General features: G+C 50.0%; 1 long non-coding RNA gene across 2 annotated transcripts in view; it reads right to left on the bottom strand.

Moving 5' to 3' along the window:
- Nucleotides 1-15,298: 15,298 nt before the first annotated feature.
- The window catches only part of LOC126504595 (uncharacterized), a 67,948-nt gene continuing 58,287 nt past the window's right edge, over nucleotides 15,299-24,959 (bottom strand). Inside the window, exons 3-4 of one of the 2 annotated variants that reach the window (XR_007592660.1) lie at nucleotides 17,967-18,088; nucleotides 15,299-16,999 (exon numbers count right to left, since the gene is read on the bottom strand). This is a non-coding gene — a long non-coding RNA (uncharacterized lncRNA). Of the gene's footprint in view, nucleotides 17,000-17,563; nucleotides 18,089-24,959 lie in introns of those variants that run through there. The other variant, XR_007592658.1, reaches the window with a different exon arrangement.

The following is a 24,959-nucleotide window of genomic DNA, read 5'->3' as shown; positions in this document are numbered from 1 at the left end:
CTCCTGGTACGGAAGAGGGAGGTTTGGGGCTGCGGCTCCTAGGCATTGTCTGTCCACAAGAGCAAGCCAGCATGTGCGTGCCTTATGCTTAAAGTGTACTGTGTTTTTTTTGTCAGCTCAGAGCACCACGGCCCTGCCCTGCTGAGTTTTGCAAACAGAGACCTAAGTAAACACAACGGGCTCAAGGCTGGAAGTCTCGCTTCTGAGCAGCTTTCCAGACTCAGAGCTACTGGCCACTCCAGATAATCTTAATTTTTGTTCTCTTGAGACTCGCCATTCATCCACTCTGGGATTAGACAAAGGAAACAGAGGATAAACCTAGCCCAGGGTACTGCTCTGATGCCAGCCATCCAGGATCCATGACCAGAAGGACTTTCTAAGAAGCCAGGCCAGCCCTGGGACAATGATCCTCTGTGGAGAACTCTCTGTCATGTCCCCAGTCTTGGGCTTTTAGTCCCTGGGTTTTATGAGTTTTCAGTTCAGAACACCCAGATTGTGGTTAACAAGCCAAGTTTTATGGGGTGAGAGGCACTGAGTCTCCGCCTTCTGCTATGTGTCTCGAAGCTCAGAAGCCTCATCATGGCCCAGTCACAGGGCCTCTCCCTGGAGGCTTGGGGAAAAACCATAGCCTGCCAAACCGACCTTTGATGTTTTCAGACATATCTTGTCTCCTGACTCTGATCCTACTGTGAGAGTGAAGCCATTACTCCAGTGTTTAAAATCTTCTCTGTAAATATAAAACAATTTCAGAGTTTCAGATTTACAGAAAAGTTATAAACACAGAGTTCCACTTGCAAGCATGCTGACCTGTCACAGAGAAAATACCAGCAACCACATGGTCACATTTGTGTTTTACCATTAAGTTTACACAGCACATATCTCTGGATTCTTACCTCTCATCCTTACTGAGTCCATCCTGTGTATGTCTCCACCGTCCATCCTCATGTCCTCACCATGACACGTGTCCATCTTCAGACTGGTACCATGTCCAGTGTCCATCCTCAAATCAGTCACCATGCCCAGAGTCCATTCTCATGTTCTCACCATGTCCAGGTTCCACCATCATGTCATCATCATGTCCACTGTCCATCCTCAAATCACTCTACCCAGTGTCCATCCTCATGCCCCTCCTGTCCCCTTTGTCCATCCTCAAGTCCTCGCTGTGTCCAGTGTTATCACAAACACATGGAACTTAGCGGTCCTCAGGCCAGAGCTGGAGGCCTCCTTGGATTCCTTGTGCCGTGAAAGTTCCTCAGACTTTTTTTGGTTTTTGATTACCTGGCCGGGTTTGTTCCTTCCTTTTTCCCTTATCCCCTTTTCACCTTCCTGCCTCGCTCCCTCTGCCCCTGTTTTCCTTCCTTCTGCCCCCTTCCCTCCTCTCTTTTTTTTCTTTCAACCACATTATTAATATCTACTTTTGTTCCTGGTACGACAGCAGGAAGACACACAGGCTCCTGGGAGCTCTGAGGAGAAGCTGGAATATCAGTCCAAAGAGCTGAAATCTGCCCCAAAGCAGAGAAAAGTCGCAAAGAGCTGAAATCTGCCCCAAAGCAGAGAAAAGTCGCAAATGGCTGAACCCTGCCCCAAAGCAGAGAAAGAAGCTCCTCTGTTAAAGACGCTTCTCCCTTCTGGGTCTAGTCTTGCTTCCATCTCCCTCCAAGTTCCCTTTGGCTTCATCTCATGGGCTGAGGTCCTGGACTGAATAAAGATGAGAACTTGTGACCAGGCTCCTCAGCTCCTACCGTCAGGCCTCCCACCACGATGACTGTACCCTCAAAGAGCAAGCCGAAATAAACATTTCCTCCCCTAAGTGCTTTTGTCACGTGTCTTTGTCACAGGGTGAGAACGGTGATTAATTCATTTTGCGCTTTCTACCGGCTGACGTTCAGGCTTCTGCTGGCTCGAGATGGACTCACGTTTTCGGATTAGCCAGCTCCCATGAACGTTTGCCCTAGCTCAGGATTCAAGGGTGCTTCTGTGAGTCTGTTCTGCTTTCACCTCTTCATACAAAGCTTCCTCTGGTACCAAGGAATTTAATCCTTCCAAAACAGAATCCCATGTGTGGGCACAGCCATCTTTGTGTTAGAGGGAAGAGACTTATTTTCCCAGTTGTTAGCCTGACCATCTCAAGAGTGCCAGTCATGGAACTGGGCAGCTCAATATTTCCCGTCACTCAAAACCCTAGCCGTAGGATATTGCTGCCCACATTGAAGAAAGGTCTTCCTTCTTCAGTCAGTTCACTCTAGAAACTCTCATGCCCAAAGGCTTCCCTCCTTACTGCCAATCCCCTTACTTGTTTATCAGTCCAGTCCATGGAAATTAGCCATTACCGCCAGCCCAATCCATGGGTGCCAAATTACCTTTGTAGAAGCCACCAGACTGTCTGCTTGCACCTCTATCTCTGTTACTTCCTTTGTGGGGTGCAATGCTAGCAGAAACAGTTATGAACATGAAGATTATGCAAGAATGTGCACATCTGTGTGTACCTGAGTATGTTCAGACTACTAGAGGATTCGACACAGAGAGCATGGTGCTTGTGGCATGTTCCTTGTGCTTACATAAGTGATGTACACGCGTACCTATTTGCTCGAGCAGGTGTGTGCATGTACGTGTGTGCATATGGCAAGATATTGTAGGGGAAACTGTCCCAAAGAAGGCAGAGACTTCTCTGGACAGTTATGCCTAGCTGTCTTTGTCGTCCATCTAGTCGGTCCGGATACTCCTATCATGGTGATGAAGAACCAGGCTGCTTGTGGAACAATTTATTCTTAGGCATCAAGTGAGCAAGCCCTCTTACCTGTCCTCCTCTACTTCAGAAGAAGGCTCAGAGCTTTGCACATGATATAGTTGTTGCAGCTCAGAGGCTGGAAGAATAACTTTGGTGCTGTTTTGGCAGAGCCCGGTCTGTAGTTTCTGAATGTTCTGCCTGTGTGCAGAGGGGTTTCCATGGGATATGCTAGGATTGTGTCAAGGGAAGCATTCTCCGAAATGATAGTTCCTCCTCCGCCCACACTCAGCTTAGCAACCAGGGAAGCTGCTGGCCTGGTCTCAGCACTGATCTACTGACGAGAGGTCCCCAAGCCAGAAACACTTGGCACTTTCCCAGCTTATGTGCCTTGGACAACTTCACTTACAGAGTCCTAATAGGGCAGGACAAGGCTCTCTGTTATACTGTTATAACGTTGAGTTTTCTTACAGCATACACGTTCATGGAGCTTACAGGACACTTGTTTAGGTATATTGCAGAAGAATTTCAGAACACAGCAGCTAAGACAGGTGGGAGGCTGTGGTGCCCTGAGTGTGTGAAGAAACCCGTATGAAGGTGGCACCAAGGGTGCCCAATAACGTGGGAGGGGGGGTCTAGTGGTCACCTCAGGGCAGGCGCTGGAGCTGTGCACACGTCTGAGTGTGCTGTTCCTGTGGTGCACGGGGGAGTTTTGATGGGAGTGAAGAGGTGGGCACACTTCAGAGAAGGGACGCCCCAGCAAGCCAGCTGTAGCTGAGCGCAGTGGCCCCAGACTTTGTAGCCAGGCTTCTCCAAAGGTTCTAGAAGGCTCTGGTTAGGTGTGCATGCCCTTCCCTCAGCCAGCCGTGTTTCTGTGTCATTTTGTCCTTAGCCTGTTGTAGAGACTGCAAGGGAGCTGGACGTGATCGGAAACCATTTGGGTAAGGTTGCTTCTTTTCACTTTATGTTGTCTGGGTTTTACTGAACTTGATAAAATAATGGCTATCCTCTAATATGAAAGACCGCTCCCCCGCCTTCTGTTCCGCTGCTAACATCTTAGTCTAATTTAAAAGGTCACAACACAACGAGCACTAAACTCTGCAAGTTTGGTGACCTCCCCCGCCCCCCATAAAGATCTAAGTCTTGCTAACTTTTGTGTTTTCACATCTAGGCTCTATGGTCCTGTAAGTCGGCTGATGTTTAGAGCCCCCAGGGCTGCCCCTACAGGCCATTGCTTAGTTCCTGCCTGTCCTGCACAACCAATCCAAATTCTGCACACCAGTGCAGACTTGGGACAGTGCCAAGACTACTGTAAGTTTGCCAAATCACAGGTAGGTGACGGGGTTACGTGTTCCACGTGGGAAGGCCGTCTGTGCAAGTTCTCCCTGCTCATCTTCCTCTTCCTTCATCTGCTCACGGAGGCTCACAGCCTCCTCCCAAATAGCCTCCACTCAAGCACTTGGACTTGTGGTCCTGTCTGTAGTCGAGTCAATGTCCACACTCTCCCTCCCGTGTTTACCCACCCATTACTCTGGATGCCGGTGTGTGGGGCACGTGGAGGAAGAAGGCTGTGTTTCTGTGCGTCCCTCACCAGACCCAGCTTTTGTCTCCCCAGGCCTGTCTCTCCCAGAAAACAGAGACTCCCCAGGGGCAGGAATCCAGTCCATTGTTTCCTTGTGCCTCCTCGCAGCTTCTGTCAGCTCAAAGGTCCTGATAAGCAGGGCAACTTGCGCATTTTAATGACCTAGAGCTCAAGGCCCTGCCAGGCAGTGAGAGCAGCCTACATCAAGGCATGCGTTCATCCTTGAGGAAACCTTGGCAGCTTGCTGCAGTTCCTCAGAGGTCCCTGGTGCTAACCCGAGCACACAGTCCCACGTGGTAGCGGGGCTAATGAGCACACATGGCGTTTTATTGGGTGGTCACAGGTCATTTTTGCTTCCATTTGTTTTGGACTGGGATGGGTGTGAGGACCACACAGAAGCAGGGAGAAGCTCCCCTTTCCTGGGAGTCCCCATGATGCAAGACACATCAGCAGGAAGAAGGAAAAAGTTACAGCTGGGGATAGATATGCCATAATTTGATCTGGAGAAATGACCTTCTGGATTTCTTGGAGCTATGCCTTGTTTTCTCGAATTAACAGATTCCAGAGGTTGAGGCCACCTAACATCGAGTCAGCCCTGAGCAAAGGTCTTCAGCAATGGTTGTTTGTGATGTGTCCTAAAATGCAGGAATTCCCATAAACTGTCCCATCAAAGAGAAGTAAACAGAATGCTCCTTTCAGGTCCACCGATTTCCTCCCCAGACAGTCTTGGCCTTTACAGTTGTCCTGTGGGGCTCCTGGGAGTTTGTCGTACACCTCTGTGTTATGTGGGTCCTGTGAACTCCTCAAGGCCTCACAGAATATAGTGGGTAAGGACGCCAGGCATCCCTGCCAGTGGGAACTGGGAGCACCAGGCCAGCGGGCTCTGAGGCAGAGTACAGGAAGCTGGCACTCCTGCCAGCTGTCCCTCATGCGCAGTGGGGGGATCAGACTCCGGACCAGCATTTTGGAGATGAGAAATCAGCAGGCTGGAGGCTGGAACTTTAACAGGGAGCTGAGTCCAGTGTTCTGCCTCTGCCTCTGGGCAACATCCCCTGGGTGAATTGGACCTGCCCTCTACAACCCAGACCTCAGCCTGTTAATCCCCAGTGGGACTATGGACATAGGACCATTCCAAACCGCTGAGCCTTCCAGAAGAGGCCCACACTTTAACAAGTGAAGACTTTAATTCAGAGAGGTGGATTTTGGGACAGTTGTAGGTGCCCTGAGGATTTGCTTGGAGAGTGGAGAAACAATGGGTACAACAGCAGAAGAGAAGAAAGCCTTGGGGTATCTGCTGGTCACATTCTTTCTGCCAACTGCTGACCAAACTGGCTCAATCATATGGCGAAGCCAAGGCCTCAGCCCTTCGCTGCTGACATGGACTGGGCAGGGGCTCTGTCTGCCCTGTGCCTGGGCTCTTTCGGCATCTTTGGTCTTTTTCCTTTCACACACTTCCCCGTCCCTCCAACCTTCACTTCTCACCTGATACACTGCTCAATGCTCTGTTTACTTTGAGTCGGAGCCAGAATGACCTCAGGGACTGGTGACTCACACTGCTGGCCAGAGAACACAGCCCAGTGACCCTGATGTAAGGCATTCTTATTATCTGAGAGCAGAGCAGGGCCAAGCCAGTCCACTCTCCTCTAGTCCCAAACACCCTCTGTGGCTTTGTTTGGACCTTTAAAAATAGGTGTATCCTTTAGCTTGGAGTAGTCAAATCCTGGGTGGAGAGAGCCCTGCCGCTTCTACCCTCAAATCTGAAGGTGGGGTCACTCGGCTCTAACTGTACTGGGCAGAAAACATGGCCCTCCTGCCCACCCTGTCAGCAGGCACGCTGGCCTGCTGACTCTTTGTTCCCGCTGATCTCCAGTCTGTTCACACAGAGAGTGGTTGTGTGGACAGACACTCCCAGGAAAAGAAGACTCAGGAGATCAGGAGTCTCAGTTTCTTCCTGGCTTCCTGCCAGCATGGGACAGTCACTGTGTCCTGACCTGGCAGAGGCAGGAGATGAGGTGCTCAGGCCCCGTGGGTGTCGTTTTCTCCCAGTTCCGTGGCTCAGTCTGTTCCAGCCTCTGCTCTACTTTCTTCTCACCGCTTCAACAACAAGGTCAAGGTATTTTCAGTTCAGAGGTGAAGAAGCTGAGTCTCAGAGCCTGGGTAACTTGATCAAGACACATCCCACAGAGTAACCAGAACAAAGCTCACAGAATCCTTAAAGCACCTGACTGCTCCAGCCCAAACCTCTGGCTGTTTCGGTGCTTGCGTCATGAGGGTTCAGCACAGAAGCTGGGCTGTGACGCTGGGCAGGGCTCACTGCTCACGGTGGGGAGGGCACAGCAGGCTGAGGCAGGGTGGGCAGAACTGTGTGAGCACGTCATGGGCTGAGGCCAATGAGTGGACAGAAAGTCCTTGAGAAGCAGCTGACCAAGTGGCAACTGAGATGTCAGCCTGCAGGCCAAGTCGTAAGTGGAAATCACCTAACGCAAAGAAGACCCCATAAAATGCTTCAAAAGCCCCTAAATCCAGAGCTACTTATGTAGAGGCTTGGATGAACATACAAGCATATACATACATGCATGCATTTATACGCATGTGTGCACAGACATGCACACACACGCTTATTGTTGTTTTTTGCAACTATAAAGTAATATATATATATATATATATATATATATATATATATATATAGTTTCCATCCTAGGCCTGGGACAGAGCTCCTGACCCTAATCAGTTCCTGAGTGATGTGTGGAATATCTTTTGTTCTGATGAAGCAACCCCTCCACCCCACCCTGCAATGCCTTAGCCAAGCTGGTTGCCAAGGAAACCAGTCGTGGATCTGTAAATTGGATTAGAGCCCTACCCCATGTCTGGGGGAGAATGGGACTGGAGGTGGAGTTAGTCACCAGTCTAGCGGTGTTGCCCACCACAGCTGCGTAATGAAGTTTCCACTAAAATCTAAGGACAGCTTGCAGAAGCTTTCTGAGGGCTGAATGATAGAAGTTTCTGGAGGGGCATGCGCCCTTAGAATTCTGCTTTTCTCTCGTGCCTTGACCGTAAGCAAACCCAAGTTGAGGGTGTGGATACCCCACTTATAGCCTGCCAGCCAAAAGCTAAGGCAAGAGCAGGAACTTTCAACCAGCTGGTGAGGTCCAGCAGTCTGAGGATGAGGTGCTTGCATCAATCTTGGGAGTCCTTTGTGAACTGCGCTTGTATCAATCACGTGGCTTCTTTGGACCACAGGGTACACGCTCCCCCCCCCACCCCGTGGCTGGTTGGAAATGGCTGCTAGAAGCCCAGTGGTGATGGCACACGCCTTTAATCCCAGTGCTTGGAAGGCAGAGGCAGGCGGATCTCTGTGAGTTCAAGGCCAGCCTGGTCTACAAGAGCTAGTTCCAGGACACCTAGGACTATAACACAGAGAAACCCTGTCACGAAAAATCTAAAAAAAAGGAAAAAGAAAACCAATGGCTACTGGAGTTCGCTGAGGCTGAGGTGGCAGAAAGGTCCAGTACACGCTGTTTTATGACATGGCCCTGACTGGAACCATGCTGTTCGGAGCTAGAGTTAAGCTTCCATAGCAAGTAGCTATGGTCAAAAGTAGCTAGCTTCCTTAGGCAATCTCTGCAATGTTCGAAGAAACTGGGCTGCCGTGTCTGCAGTCGGACTGACTGCTTGGCATATATTGTCCTCTGCTTGAGGTAGCTGGGGTACCAGGTCTAACAGCTGCCAATTAGGGAGTCAAACCACTGGTCTCCAACAACTTAGGATATGGTAAGGAAAAGAAACATTAATATGGGTATTCACAACAAAGGCTTGGCATTAACATTACCAAGGCCTTAACAGTATTCTGCTCTTAGCCAAATACACTTGTGGGAAACTGGATCTCTTCCTTTGCCTCAGAATGGCACAAGTTCTCCAGCATGTCCCTAAAATTATTTCTGCTGGTGCCTGTTTTCTGTCTTAGAGACCACTGTGTTCAAATGAGCTTTAAAGTTAGATAGCTAGACAGACAGACAAGACTACAGATGGAGGGAGGGAGGAGGCCTCGTTCCTCTGAAAAAAAAGTCTTTTAATCCTGATGGGAAAATGCAGAGGTGAGAAGTCATTTTTTGCAGGAGTGGGGACCCGCCATGAGCCCTTCATGCCCTCGGCTGCTCAGTCAGGCTCAGCTTCGCTGGGGTAGAAGCCCCACGCTAGTGTCCTGTTCAAAGACGCAGTGCAAAGGTCTCTTCTGCTTGATGGATTAAAGCCAGCGAGAAAGTCATTCCCAGAGAGGTAAGAGCCAGGGAAAAGCAAAGGAGATCTCTCAGGAGCCAAAGTTGAAGAGACAGCAGTGGAACCAAGAAATAAATTCTGAGAGAGACCACTCCTCGTCAGAACCAGACCCTTCCGAGACTGAGACTCGCTGAGACCGCTGTCTTGTTTTTATGGTCACTACAGACAAGGGAGCTGGGGCCGCACAGATACAAAACATATGCTCCCCTCAGAGTCCCACCCAGGAGCTGTCCTCACAGGGCAGCAGGGAAAGAGCCCTCAGCACATATGAACCAGAGCCAACTGGAGAAAGGCGCGCTTTCTCTAACTGTGCTCACTTCGACATAGGGCACTTCTGACTTCTTGGGGTTCAGTCCCTCGTCATTGTCTTTTCAAATCTGAGCCCCGGGTAGGCGAAACCCACTTTTCAGAGAGTCATTCAACTGAAGGGTTTTCTTTCAGCCACACAAAGACGCCAAGGCTTTTCCTGGACAGTCGGGGACAGAGACAGGTGTAGGTGCTCAGAACCCTCTGGATGGCTGGGATGGGACATACTCTCTTGTTATGTGTACACTCCTGTCCCAGGAGCCTGCCTGGTCTCCACTCTCATGAGAATCAATCTTACTTTAACAAAACTTTGTGCTCATGGAAGACACCTGTTAGTGATTTTTCTCATTGCTGCAACAAGATACCCTACAAAACCAGCTTCAGGAGGGAAGGGCTGCCGTGGCTCACAGCTTAAGGAATATAGCCCATCGTGGTGATGCAGCACAAGACAGCCGGTTGGTTACACTGTGTCGCAGTGAAGAGGTAGAGAGAGATGAAGATTTATGCTCAGCTGCCTTTCTCCTTTTGATGCAGTCCAGGACCCCAGCCCACAGAGTGGTGTCATACACAGTTAGGGAGGGTCAGTCCACCTCAATAAACATACTAGAACAATGGTTCTCAACTATGGGTTGCGCCCCCAGACCACTGGGAAAACACAGATATTTACATTATGATTCTTAACAGTCATTATGAATTACTGTTATGAAGTAGCAGTAAAAATAATGTGATGGCTGGGGTCACCACGCCATGGGGAACTGTATTAAAGGGTCTCAGCGCTAGGAAGGCTGAGAACCACGGCTCTAGCAGCTTCCCTATGGAAGTGCCCAGAGATATGGCTCCTCCGTGATTCTGGATCCTGTAGGTTGGCTATGAACGTTAGCCATCCCTGCATCTCCAGTGGTTTGTCTGTTGTCCTCTAGCAGTTTAAGAGGACCGCAGTGCCCTGTCCTGCTCAGGTAGCCCACAGTCTTTCAGAGACGTGAGGGCCCAGCATGGACCCTCCTCAGCTGACAAATGAGTCCCTGAGAGTCCGTGTTTTCCAGGCAGTTTGTAAATAGACTCCACTAAACAACACAGAGAACTTCCTACATAAACGAATCCCCTTGGAATCTTGTGAGCTAAGGAGTCAGCCCTTCACAGTGTGGAAAATGTGAGCCCGTTTAGTAATGTGGGTTTATCATATTTTCTCAGTGGACCTGGACACAGCGTGAACGGGAAGAATGACAGTGATTGTAATGGGGACGACACCCACCAGCTGCTTCCTGTACCCCTGCAGTCTGGAGAAGGGGTGTCATCCTACACAGGGGTGGGGGAGGACTCAGATGTAAAGAATAAAATGCGCTGACATCAGGGGCATCGTTTTGAGCTTCATTCTCACGGCTTTGATCCATACAGCAGCACGGTGCGTGCCGTGGCCAACCTAAGTAAAGCATGAACTAAAAATTGAAGTAGACGCAGCGCATTGTTTAGAGGGAGCGCTGCATGGTCTGTTGGCAGGGGTGTCCGCATATGTGTTTACACTCAAGGACGGAGATGCACATGTGTAGTGTGTAGCCAAACTTCTCCAGGAGCTCAACCACCACAACAAAGACTTAAGTAGACGTCTTCCTTAATGAAAGGAAAATAGCTGGCCACGGGGCTGCATGTCTAGAATCAAGCTGGCTACAGCAAGAGCGAAAAACCAAGGTCAGCCTGAGTTACAGAGCGAGACTCCATCTCATAAGAATTTCTAAAGAGGAAAGAATTTTAAATCCTAAAAATCAATAATCCAAATGTCCATGGATGATTAAATCTAAGAATAAGAACTAATCCATAGCCAGGTGGTGGTGGCGCACGTCTACAAAGTGAGTTCTAGGGCAGCTAGAGACATAGAGAAACCCTGTCTCAAAAACACAAAACAAAAAAAACAAACAAAAACCCACAGTTAATCCATATATTTTCTTTCTTTGCATGAGAGTAGCATTTTTTGGTTGGTTCGAAAGAATGAGAATGAAGGTGCTGAAATGTCCTTCCATTTCTTGACACCTAAGTTAGGTATAAAATTGCATGACTGCATAGTAACCTAACTTCAGAAGTATTTTTCAATGTCTTTTCCTTTTTCAGAATTGAGCACTGAACCCAGGGTCTTACGCATAGGAGGCAATCTCTTTACTGAGCCATACACCCAACCCTCTTTTTACTTTTAATTTTTAAGGTATTCAGGTAAGTCTTGAACTCACTTTGTAGTCCAGGAAGGCCTTGAACTTGCCATCCTCCCCCTCCAGCCTCTCAGTAGCCGGAATCACAGGCCTGCACCACCAGGGCCAATGCCAGTGATCTTTAACTATGTGGGATCCCAAGTTCTTTTGCTGTCTTGGTGGGGGAGAGCCCCTTTCCAGCCTCTGCACCACCTTTTCTTCACCCTCCATCACTCCATTCACCTCTTCCAGGCAGTGGGAAGCCTGTTTCCCTTGGAGATAATGAACTAACCCCAGAGTGAAGAACGAATGGGCATCTTCAGTGGGGGAGGCAAGTCGGAGTCTTCCACAGGTACATTCTAGGTCATCACTGCTCCACGGGGACTGAAAGGGAGCAGGAGAGCTTGGCACAGTTCTCTTACCAGGCCTTGGTTGGTTGGTATGGTTGTGAGAAGCCCTTTGATCCTGGCTCTATGCATCCAGCTACTCAGGATTGTTGTGAGAGATTTCCACTCAAGATGGTGGGGACCAATCAGAAAATAAAACACAAAGTATGAGCCGATTAGCATCAGTATCACCCCACCTTGACTCATGATTATAAGCAATCAGAATAACCACTGCTCTCTGTTTAGCATATATATGGCTTTGCAGTCTGCTCTCCTGTGAACACGTGCGTCTCTTGATGACTTATGTAGCTTCATGCTGAGTGCAAAATAAATTCAGAGCATGAGCTGTCTGATGAGCTGATGGGGCCTTAGCCAGTGAAACATGCAGACTGCCATCACCATAACCTCTTCTGCACCCATCGGCAAGCAAGTAGACACACACAGCAGCAAGTTAGAAAGGTGTGTGCGCCATGTTTTGATAGAAAGCAGAAGCCCCTTGAAGTCAAGTTGTCGGTCCAAGATGACACAACAAACAAGCAGTGTAGTGTATTCAAACAAACTGAATTCCCTCTTATCCTACAAGGCCACCCCAGAAGACCCTCTGCAATCTCCAGACTCTTGAAAAGATTGTCCACCTGGGTCCAGCCCCACCTCCTGCCCTGCAGCTGTGCAGAAGGTCACGCTCAGGTGAAAGTCGCCTTCTCTGTACGAGGAAAACTAGAAGGAACTAGATGAACATCATGTGATGACCTTCAGATCAATACTAACCTGATGCTTAAGCTCAGGTTTCCATAGCAACCCTCCGAGAGTTTCATCCCTTCCTGAGCAGTGCCCATGACCCAGCACCGCCTACTAAGCTCCACCTGTGAAAGCTCACCATCTCCCAACACCACGCCAGAACCCAAGTCTCCTGCATGCCACCTTCAGGGACAGTAGGCTGTGACCCCCACATCTTAGCTCTAAACAACTTCCTCTTTTATCTTTTATCCTCTTCTTTTTTGATTACCATCATCCTAATGGATACAAGATACCAAAGACTCTTTGTGCATTTTGATTTGCCTTTTCCAGTGATGCCTGGTGTTAAACAGCTTTTCATGTGTTCCTATATTTCCTCTTTGAGCTGTTATCTATAGGAGTGTGTCATTTAATTTCCACAGATGTGCAAACTTTCCAATTTTTCTTCTGTTACTGGCTTTTAGCTTCATTGCAGAGAAGACTCTTGGTAGGACAAACGTCTTTTAGAATCTACACGTTTTTCTTGTGACCCTTATTGGTGTTATTGGGCAGAGCCTCCTGCGTATATATACTCTACAGCCGTTTTTTTTTTTTTTGAGGTTTCCACAGAGTTGCATTTTTCACCCTAAATGAAAACCTTGTACTGTGAATTTATATCACTCTAACTCCAAGTACCTACAAAACCCCAGTTCACGCTACTTTTAGGTGGTACACTCTGCACAGACTGACCAGGTCTAGCTAAGTGTTGTGTTGTTTACAACTCACTTCCCTCCTCAGTCAGTTCCAAAACCCACGGAGCATTAGGCATTAAAGCCTCCACCTGCCTCTGTGGAGCTGCCTGCTCCTCCCTTCCAGCAGAGAGGTTTCCCCGTCTTTTATTTCACTGGTCTGCTAGATTCCTAGAAAGCTGAGGTTTCACACCTTGCCGGGTTGATTTGATTAAATGTCATTTTTGTCCCTGTAATCCTTCTCAAACACGAAATTTGAATTCAAAGGCTTTTCTTGAAGGCTTACTTTATCCACACTGCTCAGTGAATTGTGTGGAATATCTTTTTCTACCCCTTCCCTTTAAGTCTCGCTGGGTCCTTGGACCCTCAGTCTCTTGCAGACGGCAGACAGTTAGACCCTGCGTTTTCTATGGCCTTTGCCAGTTTCCAGCATTTGGCTGGCGAATCTCATCCGCTCACATCTGAAGCGACCGGACGGACGGATACACAGACTTTTGACATTCCATCCTCTGTCTCCTGTTTGCCTTGTGGACATGCTGTTGTCTCTCTTCCTGCGTTACAGTGGTACGAGTATGTTTTTTTTTTCCTGCTGAGCCACTTTGGTCCCTTCTCATTTCCATACGCATGTGTTCTATAGCTATTTTTGAGGTTTCCATGGGGACTGCATTTTACACCCTAAAATGAAAACCTTGCGATGTGAATTTATACCAACCTGACGCCAAGTACATACAAAATCCTGGCTCCTGTGCAGTTCCTGTCTGCCCTGCTTAGTTACTGGCATCTCAAAACAACACGGTTACACATCAGGCCAGTGATCTCTTTGTGCGTTCATCTCACACACGTGGGGTTACAAACCAGGTCACCAGGCTTGTAGCTGCTCACACTCACCCGGGAGAATCACTTGTGATCCTCCACACAGCCGCAGGTCTTTGTCCAGTGCGCTGCCACTGACCTGAAGATTTCTGCACAGGACTATTATCTGTTTATCCCTAAGAGTCTGTTCTCTGGAAATGTCTGAGTGCCCCCTCATTTTTGGGAGACAGTTTGTAAGGAAAGCCCGTGAGAATGACAGTGCGTATTGTGGCCTACCCTTGTCTTGGAAGGAGGGAAGCTTCAAAATTTGAAGTTGGAGTTAAACCCTGGGAGATCAGAGAAGGGAACTGTGGTAGGGAGCAGAGTATGAAAGACAGAGAAGCTTCTAGAAGAAAAAAGAGTGTATTTAAAGGTTCTGAGGAAGGGCAATGTGAACCCTGAAAGGCAGCAGAGCTATGGAACAAACCTGAGAGCTCTGGACTGTAAATATTTGTTCTGGATGGAAAGTCATCTTTCCATTGATAGTGACAGGCCCAGTGAGGAGCAGCCGTCAGTGAGGAAGCTGAGGTCATCGCAGGGGTCCAAGTGAGGGACACTGGTAAGAGGACTCTAAGTGCTTCTCAGGGTTGAAGTTCCAGACAGTTGGCTAGAGACAGGTAGAGGAATCTACCTGAGTGGTTTTTATCAGAGACATCTGAAGACTCGCTTTGCAAAGGTTTCTCACTGAGTTGTTTTTGCCTCGGGGGATCCCCACAGTGAGATGTACTGTAGGTGTGGGCAGAAACCAATCCACCCACCTCAGTCTCTGACCTCCGTCCATCACCTACTCAGGCTGCAGGTAGGTATGGGCACCAGGACTGACTCTTCCCTCTGATGACCTCTAATGGCCCAGAAGCCCCTCCTCAGTCCTGGCGTTCCCAGAGGAAAAGGAGCGGGAACCTTGCTTTGCAGTAAAAGGCACCAAGTTGGTGGCACACCTGTGCCCTCTCTAACCCAAACTTCTTTGCTGAGGAACCACACATGTGGCATCTTCAGGAAGAGCAGGGTTTTCAGAGCTGAGCTGTGCCAGGCACGCTTCACTTTGAAAGGCATTCGCTGTTAAGCTTAAATGACAAGGAAAAGCGGAGGAAAAAGAAGTTCCATTTCTGATGAGCTCAGTTCTTAGGAAAGGGAGAGAGGGACCTAGGAATCCCCTGCCCCCTCCTCTGGTCTCTCTGTGTTCTCATCACTCGGCAGACGCTGCCAATTCCCCCAGGAGCCTAGGCCTTCTTCATTCGTGTTTGTGCAAACCACAGAGCTCCGTGCCAGAGGTTATAAGCTCTAGGCTCTGCCTGATTGGTCGGCCCTGCACAGCACAATGGAGCTAGCACCCTGCTGAAGCCAGCGCTCACGCGCTCAGTGGAGCTGTGCGCATCAGCACTGAACCCGTTGTACTGCCCACCGGCCACACCCCCAGTCTCACCACCCTTCGCTGCTCAGAGCAGAGGAGAGCTGCAGCAGCTCTTCAGGACCCAGCCAAGCCACTTGACTGTGACAAACCTCCCTCATTCATTTAACAAGTGTCTGCTACGCTGGGTATTACTCAGGGAGAGTCAAAAGAAACGAAATGCTGCATGTGATTAAACACAGTCACGATGGCTTTCTCTGGCGTAATAAAATGCCAGCTCTATGGCTAGAAGGTGGCACCCGTCCAGCTCAATGGAAGCTGTGGATCCTGGCAAGTGACTTAATCCTGTTTCTGCCTCTGTCTCCCCATTAGTGAAATGAGGATAATAATAGATACTGACCTAATCCTCTCTGTGAGCCAGGCACTGCTCCAAGCACTTAGAAGTCCAGCATGTTTAATTGCCGCGTTTATCCTCTGAGAAAGGCACAGAGAAGTCACCAGACACAGCTTTCTCTGAGGTTGCTGGGAAGACTCGAGGAGTGACAGGGTAGTGGGATGTGCTCAGGGCTCCAGGACACAGGGCAGTTCCTACTGGTCTGGTCCTTGTGCTGGCTGACAAGGACAGGTGGGCGGAAGCTGGCACGTGACAGGTGAGTAGGAAGGTGGGTCACTCGCTATGACTAGTCAAGAGACCGGAGGACGTCCTCCAATGTCAGCAAGACCCAGGTGCTAAAGCGTCAGGATATAGGAGGCAAAGACACAATTAGCCCATTGGTGATGAGTTCTTCATGCTTTTTGTCTCTGGTGTCCGGGCTTTGCTGGAATATCGTGGAGTAATTCTAAATCTGTTTCCCCAAATGAGGCCAACAGCACCTTCATTGAGCATCTTTGAGAAGGTGGTTAAAATGCAGGTCCTGGGTCCTCATCTCAGACATAATGACACCCCTGAATGGTCTGGAGTCTTCGCTGCTCCAGCTTCCTGGTTATCTGAATTCACCATGGGCTGAGAACTGCAGCCCCTCGAGTCTATCCAACCTGGAAATGATCAGCTCTGAACTCATAGGAGGGCAGGACTGGCTCTGGGGTTGGAACAGCTCCCCAGACAAATGACCCAGGCATCCTCCCCACCTGGCTTGCCTTAGCACTGTGGGGACTCTAAAAAGCCAGAACACCAAAAGGTTTCTGTCTTTGAGATGGTAAAGACAGCGATGGAAGGGAGCTTGGCCCAGATGGCGCTGTGGGAAACCAGGGCACGAAAGCAGAGTCACCAAGTGAGGGCTGTGGAACCTTTCATCAGGGTACCATGTCTGCACCAGCTTCCCCAACTGCCTGCCTGCCCAAGCCCGAGATGTAATCTTACCCCAAGTTCCAGCTTCAGGAAGGCCAGCAGAGCTTGTGATATTTGAGAGAAGTCCCAGCTTGTGATATCTGAGGAAGTTTCAGTGGTCCCCAGAGCCCGTGAAAGGAAAAAGGAACATAGCCACAAAGCCAGACCAGAGAACAGTGAGGGTCACAGAATCCAGGGAAACACACCATCCTCTGTGGTCTGTGCACGTGCCATAGTGAGGCTAGGTGCATGGAACAGGCAGTCATTGGAGACAACAAAGTCCAAGTGGGACCAAGGAGAGCACAATCTAAGAGGTAGCTGGTCCCAACTCTGTAAGGCCAGTGGGGTTTCAGATCGGAGTACCTTGGGAGGGTTTTCTGCTTATGCTGCTTCTTTCTGAAAGTTTGCTCACTGCCTCAAAGATGAACATCATTTGACTCCTTCAGAGGTCCATGTCCATGGGATCTGCTAGTTTTTGTCTTTTCTGGGATTCTAAGAGTCATTGATATCCTGGGGTAGTCCTAATGGCTTGGTAAACCCTGGGGAGGGCTCTGTCATCTGTAACCGAGAGATCAAGCTACTCCCACCACTAAGCCACCTGCTGTGATTACCCCCAAGTGTGCCCTTGAGCGAAGAGCTAAACAGTGCCCTGGCTTTCACTATGCCTTGAGTTTTCCTCCACAACCCTCAGGGAGCAGCCTACACTAGCTTTGAGTTTCACATCTAGTGCCCTTGAATGGAAGTTGCTTCAGAAGTTTAAAGTCTAGACTGCTAATAGTGTGGAGCATAGACCGGGAGTCCCTCTCCACCCTGTCCCGCCGGCCTGGGTGAGCCTCCTCTTCTGGAGATGGGTCGCCAGGGCATATGCCTCACTTGGCACGGCAGGGGCTCTAGAGAGCCAAAACAGCAAAAGGGTTCCTGTCCCTCCTTCCTTCTGCAAGTGCCAACTTTGACACAAGACATCTGCGTTTGTGAAAGGAAAGTCAGGAAAAATGGAAGAAGAGGAGGAGGAGGAGCAGGAGAAGAAGGAGAAGGAGGAGGAGGAGGAGGAGGAGGAGGAGGAGGAGGAGGAGGAGAGGANGAGAGAGAGAGAGAGAGAGAGAGAGAGAGAGAGAGAGAGACTCTGCTCTCTCTACAGAACCCAGAACATCACAAGGACCCCAGCAACAGCATGTCAGCTGCCTGCCTCTCTGTCATCTTAACCCCAAACTTTAATGCTAAGGTCAGCATTCTGCTCGATTTAAACTCTCCTGGCTCCCTTAAAAACAAACGAGGTTTTCCTCCCAGTTTTGTTTAGACAGCTGTATAGATGGATCTGTGGACTGGGTGGTACAGAGCAGCAGGCTGTTTCCCCGGCTGCTGATAAGGACGGTGGGAATGAGCACGGGGCCGGTGCTGTGGAGAAGCTTTGTCTTGCCTGCTTCTGCCCAGAGAGGAGGGAATGGGGCGCACGGAGGAGAAAGGCTAGAGTCCGGCAAGGGCAGTGACTGGAACGCCACCCCGAGAAGCAGGTGACCGTAAATACCTGATATCCTCAGACGCTGCCAGGGCCGACCAGGAGAGGAGTGAGCCTTCGACTTGGGCATCGTGTCACCCAAGATTTCTGCCCTCACGGGGTATCCTTTGTCTTTTTCTTCAGTCATCGTCCTTGAAAAAAATCACCAGGAAAGACAGTAATAGTGACAGATGGTAGTGGTGATTCTACACATTTTATGCTCTTCTGAGGACATAATTCAAGATTTTCTCATGAAAATCTGAAGCTAAGAGACTGGATGACTCAAGAGAGGACAGCCAGCACCATGATTGAACCTGGCAGCGAGCACGAGCTAGGCCCATCACTCATGTTAGACCTTGGCCAACACTGCCTTGCGTATTCTCCACACGTGTCTCTAATGGAATCATAAACTCCGCGATGGACAAGCTGTCTGTCTGAATACCTGAACACTTTGTTCCATAGGAGGTACCCACAGAGTCTGAGGACCAGGCTCTGGGTAAAAGCTGGAAGGATCCTTAAAATCCCAGCTGAAGTCCAGCACCTTCGGTAACAGCTGACGGAAATGGACGCTGGGGGATGGTAGCATCTGACAATGTGCCAGAACTGCAATGCTGGGGGTTGCGATGATTCTGACAGTGATGGAAGGACCCAAATCCTTTCTTGGTGTCTTAGAGTAACCGTGATGGAGCAGAGACACATCTTGGGCAGACTGTAACATTCACCATTGCCAGTTCACTGCATGCCTGGATTGTTTTCACCTACAGGTGTTATTTTAAGATGCAGCTAAAGGAAAAGGCAAAATGCACGGGCAGTGTCCCTCTCCAGCCTGACCGGCACTCACCAGGAGGCCGCCCTGGGCTCCCCAAGACTGGACTTGGAGCACAGGGGACACTTGCTCCCAGGAGCCTGTCTTCTCCCATCAGTAAGGGCAGTCGGGGAGCGAGGAGCTGTGGTTCTCATCACATCAAACCATTTCTCTCTGTGGGCAGGATGAAGCTAGGCTAAGGCTACTGGAGGGGCCTTGGAGGGTCCCCACATGCAGAAACAGGTGGCAGGGACTCATTAACATGTTTACGGCTATCTTCTGGACCTCTCAGCTTCTGAGGACTTTTCTCAGGCCTGGGATGCCTGAACTGTGCAGGATCTGGGATCAATCTTCAGGAGGTCCCTGGGGCCTCTCAAGCCATAGAAGCTGCAGAAGAGGACCAGGGACCTGAGACTAGAGAAGGTCTGGAGGATTCGCTGCAGTGATGCTTGTGCCTTGCCCAAACTCACGGGCAGAAATCCTGCTCCAGAGCAATCGTGACAGGAGGCGGGGTGCTGGGTGATGAGGTGGGAGGGCGCAGTCAGAGCTGCTAGCTCCTTTAGCCAGGTGAAGAGGTCTTCGGTGAGCCAGAAACTGACATTGATTTGCCAGCGCCTTTGCCTCCTGGTCCATGGGCAACACCTCCTGCCTTTTTTTTTTTTTTTTTTTTTGATTTTTCGAGACAAGGTTTCTCCATAGCTTTTGATTCCTGTCCTAGAACTAGCTCTTGTAGACCAGGTTGGCCTCGAACTCATAGAGATCCGCCTGCCTCTGCCTCCCGAGTGCTGGGATTAAAGGCGTGCGCCACCACCGCCTGGCAACACCTCCTGTCTTTATAAACTACCAAGCCTCAAGCTTCCTGTTGCAGCAACACCAAAGGCTTGGAGACAATTTTGCAAGTCGACATCAGCCTTTTCCCTGTGACACTGAATCATCCCTCTGCTGTGACTGTCTTCAGCCCCTCTTTCTGCAAGAAGTCCTGTCATCCTGGGGTTATGTATTCAAACACATACGCTCTGGGGAACACAGTCAACCCAAAATAAGCAGCCTCTCCAGATTTGTGTCCTTGTCATGGAACTGGAGACCTGGTGGTGTTGGCCTCACAAGGGGCTCCGATTTTCCTGAAGAACATCCTCTCGTAGGATACTCTCCTGCCTAGTGTCGTCGCTCACTCCCGCTCCTCCCTGCCAGCAGGATGCTCTGGAAGTCCCCTGGAGCCCTCACTCAGAGTCCACAGAACCACCTTAGAGAGAGTTGCTGGCCATGAACTGTTTGGCTCTCAGAGGCTTGCTGTCCTGAGTGACGACACTCTACTGACGGCTTCCCAAGGCTAGTGCCTCCTGTAGGACAGCTGCCCCAAGCTGGGCACAAGAAGACAGTGTCCCTGCTCTGACAAGATTCTAGCTCTGCCTGCACAAGGGTTAACTGAGATCAGGGAAGACTAACCACGTGCATTAGAACCACATCGAAGATTGTGGGACGCAGCTAATGTGTGCAGCTTTTAAAATATACGTTTTTTTTTAATTTCTGTGTTTGTGTGAGTGTCTGCAAGTATGGTATATGCTCCATATTTATACTTGAGCCCTGCTGAGGTTGGAAGAAGACAATGGATCTTCTAGAACTGGAATTATAAGGCTGTTCTCAGGTCACCAAAGATATCACTCTGAATGGCCCTTGGAATCTCAAAGGCTTTGGGGGAAACACCGTGTTTAAAAGGACTGGGTGATGGGCTGTGAAGCACAGGGATTCCGTGAGGCTGAGACAACTGATCTCAGTGCTACTGGGCACTCTGATCTGCAGAGATACCCAAAAGGAGGTGGCCTAGTGCTGTGCTGAGTGTTGGGAGACAAACCACCCTACATTCCAGAATCCTTGCATAATTTGTGCCCCCGAATTCCTGCTCAGTTACTGAGTTAAGGTCATTGCAGCACGTCCCAGACCCAGGTGGTATTGTTTGTCTATGCCTGCAGAGCCCACCTGTGCCAGAGAGAACTCAGGCATATGGCAGGCCGTGGCGCTAGGGACTCTGGGCTATGAGCCCTGCACAAAAATGGCTTTCTCCATTCAAAGAAGGTCCCACAAGTTGGTCTTATAAAGGCATTGGGGGAGAGTTCCATGACAGATAATAGCCTCCCATGTACCTAGAGCGAGTTCTTCTGTGTCCAATATGACCTTCACCTGTAGACGTTGACTTTTACCTGCAGAAATCCTACTCAATCTTTTTAAAATAGGTTGACTCTCTTTTTATAGATTCTGATACCAAGAGCGACTTCCCTGCCTGCTTTATTTCTTTAAACACAGTGAGAACTGTTGCTCGATTATCTTTGTCAGCTCCGATATTTAACTAGGCATGATGGCTCTGGCTGTCTCTATGGTTTTGTGTGTGTGTGTGTGTGTGTGGTGTGTTTGCCCCACTTGGTTGTTTTCATTCTTTTACATGGGTGCCACTGTCCACAGTCTGTGTCAAAGTAACACTGGTCCACAGAGTCATTGTGGCTGATTCCCTAGGCTCCAGGCCTCACCTGTCTGGGCAGCTCAGGACACACCCACTTTGGGGTTTCCTGGGTTTCCCAGGCAATGGTGATGTATTTTTGTGGGTGAGTCATCGGGCAAACACAGCTTCTTAAGGGCTGGAGTCACGCCCTGCAAGGTGTCCTCTGTGCCCCGTCTTGGGTCAGAGCAGGTCTTTGACTTCTGGCCCCGGTCCCTGGTGTGCCTAGCCTGGCAAAGGGCTTGGCTGCCAGGCCAGCTCTCTCCGAAGTCCCAGTTTCCTTGCTGATTTTTCAGGTGTTTTTGTAAAGGAGACCTTCTGTGTGTTTAATCTAGAATGTAACCAGCTTATGTGGTGATGGGGGAGGGAGTCGAATAACTTGCCTGAGATTTTCTGATGGAAAAAAGAAATCTGTGCTTTGTCACGATTGACATTTGTCTGCTCCGGGAACTCACTCACAGTCCCCGAGACCCTCGCTCAGACAAGGACTGGCAGTGGAGAAAAGGACTGAGCAGAGAACGAGGAGTGTGACCTCACAGGGCAGGTGTCCAAACAGGGCTCAGTGCTCTTTCCCCATAGATTGGCTTGCTGATGTCACATGCTTCCCCTTGCTTACGGCTTTGGTCTCATGACACTTGGTGTCAATGACAGGCTTGGTCATTGAACAGCAGTGAGAATCTCTGAGATACTCATTACCGTGTGACTTCCCTGGGGTGACTGGGACACCTGGACGAGGCAGGTTGAGCTCCCTGGTCGGGCCTCTGGGTACACCAGGAGGACCAGGAAGAGGTCTGAGACCACTGCTGCTGTGACATCGCAAGCTGTGTTCCAGCAAACTTGTTTTTGTTTGCTGGAATTTACGCTCATGATGGAGAGAGTGATAAACGCATAAGCAGGAGCAGCTGTCTGCTCCCACTGTCAGGAAAAGGCGGCGGATGGGGATGGAGCCGTATGCGTGCTGTCCAGTGGGCAAGCATATGCCCAGCAGCGTCCCCACCAGCTGTGGGCAGCACACTGCGCTGTGAGCCTTCCACAGGCACAGCACTGAGACACGGATACTGTCGGTTCTGCCATAATCTGGAGACCGCAGCTGAACGCAGCTGAATATAGTTTGTTCTCTAACAAAGGCCATCTCACTAAGATTGGGGATACAGGGACCTGCAAAGCCCTTTCCTGAGTAGCATTGGCCTCTCTGGGACACGACAGGTTAGCAGACCACCATCACACACCCCCTCCCCACGTCACTTTCCCAGAGTCCTGTTGTGTTGTAGGCATTCACTGTATGGGTTTCTGGCGTCCACCTTTCTCTATCTCTGATGGTGGGCATTACAGCAGCTCCCCATAGCCGCAGGGGGACAAGCCAGTGAGGGACTCTAGGGACAGGAGGCCCCAGGGACAAGGCTGGGGGACCTGATCGTAATCACACTGTGCTGTCAGCTGCCCCACCCAGTTTCTCTCCAGGCGGATCTGAGTCCCATCTGCCGGACCCCCAGGACACAGGCAGCACACCCGTGCCGCTCCTGGAGGGGCTGTAAGTAAGGGACAAAGCTGTGGAACGGGGAGACTGGCCAGATCCCTAGGACATGGGAAGAGGACAACGCTCTGATGATTTTACAGGAGAACTAAAGAAATCTGAGGATGCGGCAGCAGCTTCTCACTCCCTGCCGAGGCGGTTGCCACAATGCTGTTTCACTTTTGTTTGCAGAGAAAGCCTATATTTTTGTAAATTTTAAATTTATTTATCATTTTAAGTGTGTGTGTGTGTGTGTGCACGTGTGTGTATGCCGGCAGACACACGCATTGGTGCACACGTGGAGGTCAGAGAACTGGTTCACTCTCTGTATCATGTGGGATCCGGGGATTGAACTCAGGCCATTATGCTACCGTGCTTGGTGGCAAGCACCTTTACCCGCTGAGTCCTATCACCCGTCCCCAAAAGCCTGGTTTTCAAACGCTCAACAAACATCAGAGGGTGTAGTGTATGTAGAAGACACACAAACTGGGAGAAAATATTCTCCTCTTCAGCAGATGAAAATCCCCAGAAGTCCCTGGGTGGAGGTCACTTAGCCCCTGACTTCCCAGTTTTGTGCAATCTCGACTCCATTGTCATCAGAGATCATCCAGGCTTTTGTCTGGGTCCAATTTCTTGTCCCTGCTGCAGCTGGGAACAAAAGCAATGCTCTTGGATGGTTAGACAAAAAACTCAAAGGCATCCAGAATTCATCTTTTATACGTTTTTTACGTGTGTGTGTGTACACACGCGAGCGCGCGCAAGCTTGCACACGAGTGTGAATGTAGGCCAAGGCATAGATACAGAAGTCAGAGGACTTGTGGAGATGTCATGTCGGTTCTCTCTTCCCACCATGTGGGTCTTGTTTAGAGATAAGCGGAGATGACGTGGCAACCCCTCCCCACCCATGAGACTACGCAACAGAAAAGAACAGAGACGCAGGCAGTGGCGGCCAAGAATGAAGTCTGGCTGGGGCAGGCCCAGGTCAAAGCAGGGGTCAGGTCTGGGCAGCCCAGGAGGCAGGCACGACCATCCCCTATCGATCAACAGAGGGAGGGAAGGATGGGGCATTCTCTCCGCAAGCCCCCAGAGAGACATTTGCCTCCTGTTTGTACAGTGTCCCAGACAGTACCTGGAGCGGACACTATCTCCTCTCATCCCCGCATTCCTCCAGAAACAGTCATTTCCAAAGCATGCCAACACGGTTCATCTCAGACTGTTTTCTCCATGTGGAACTTGCTATCTCACCTAGAAGGAATGTGGGTCTGCCTTTCTCAGGTTTTCCCGAATGCGAGCTGAGCTCTGACAGGGGAAGCGCACCTCCCGCCCAACCTCCACAGGATGGGATGCTCAGGTCCCCAGACTCTCAGTCTCTGGCGGAACCCTTCGGACAGACGGACGTGACAATGCCGGTGCCCTCCGGCACAGCTGCCTGGTGTGTTCGGATCCTGCAGGGAAGACAGATAAGCAGGAATCCCCCTGCTCAGAGCCCCCTTCTAGCTACCTGCCTCTGCCAGGCAGCCCAAAGAGCTCCCACAAGCATCTGCAGATCCTACTGTCTTCTCATCGGCCTTTCCAGGGCTAGGCCTGGGCAAGGACAGAGGGGGCAGACAGCCTGCAGGGAACCCCAGCCTTGAAATAAGACACTTCCCATGGCTGCTGAGGCCCTGACAGGGCAGAGGAGGGAAGAAACCTCACTGGCCCGGCCTGAGCCTACACATTTAGACATTTGGTCTGTTTTTAAATAAAATTCTCTGCACTGCTGCTGTGTTTTACATGTGTGAAGTGGGGAGGAAGGGGGGTTAAGACAGAGAGCTTGTTAAGTGTAAAAATTCAAAACAGATAATAATTTCAGTCAATCTGTCTTAGAAGGGGGTATGTGCATGCAAGTTTTCTTGTGTGTGTGTGTGTCTGTCTGTCTGTCTGTCTGTCTTTTCATGTGTCTGTTTGCATGTGTATTACATTCTCCTGCTTCTAAAAAAGCTCTGGGCTTAAATACGTAGACTTCTAGATGCCTTGAAGACTATCAGTTTCATGGGACCCTCCCCACCCCGGAACGGTGTTTATGAGTGCGGGATTTGTTTCCCTTTCTTCTCTAGTGATGTAGGGACTCCCAAGACAGAGCCAAGCTCAGGTTTGTGGGGCCAAGGAAAAGTCACCACCACAGGGCAGGTTGAGGGCAGGAAAGACACACCCAGGAGATCTCACCACTGGAGA

This window comes from Alexandromys fortis, unplaced genomic scaffold, assembly GCF_014885135.2.
Source record: "Alexandromys fortis isolate MF-2015 unplaced genomic scaffold, M_Fortis_MF-2015_v1.1 scaffold_12, whole genome shotgun sequence".
NCBI classification, from domain to species: domain Eukaryota; kingdom Metazoa; phylum Chordata; class Mammalia; order Rodentia; family Cricetidae; genus Alexandromys; species Alexandromys fortis.
The sequence above is the reverse complement of the archived record's forward strand: the minus strand, read 5'-3'. Positions and strand labels throughout refer to the sequence as shown.